The sequence below is a fragment of the Stenella coeruleoalba genome, assembly GCF_951394435.1.
Source record: "Stenella coeruleoalba genome assembly, chromosome: 10".
Classification (NCBI taxonomy): domain Eukaryota; kingdom Metazoa; phylum Chordata; class Mammalia; order Artiodactyla; family Delphinidae; genus Stenella; species Stenella coeruleoalba.
The window spans coordinates 29,824,667-29,825,109 of NC_137156.1; positions in this window are offsets into that span (position 1 = coordinate 29,824,667).

Genomic DNA, 443 nt, shown 5'->3' on the forward strand with positions numbered 1-443 from the left:
TCCTCCGGCGCCAGGGTCTGAAAGGCAGATACGTGGAGGTCACCGCAGAACTGAAGAAGCCAGCCCGACCCATCTCATAACCACGCCCCCTGCTTTAAAATGAAAAGCACGTTCCCAGAGTCATGCTTGAGTCTCTAATTAATAACTGGCGAACACTTGAACGTTTTTCTTCCATGATCCAAATATGTCAATATTCAATTCTTCAGTGTGTAGATTAGCCAAGCCTATCCTATGTTATCTCTTTTTTTTTTTTTGGCCACGTTGGATCTTAGCTGCCCAACCGATCGAACCTGTGCCCCCTGCAGCGGAAGCATCTAGTCTTTTTTTTTTTTTTTTTTTGCGGTACGCGGGCCTCTCACCGTTGTGGCCTCTCCTGTTGTGGAGCACAGGCTCCGGACGCGCAGGCTCAGCGGCCATGGCTCACGGGCCCAGCTGCTCCGTGG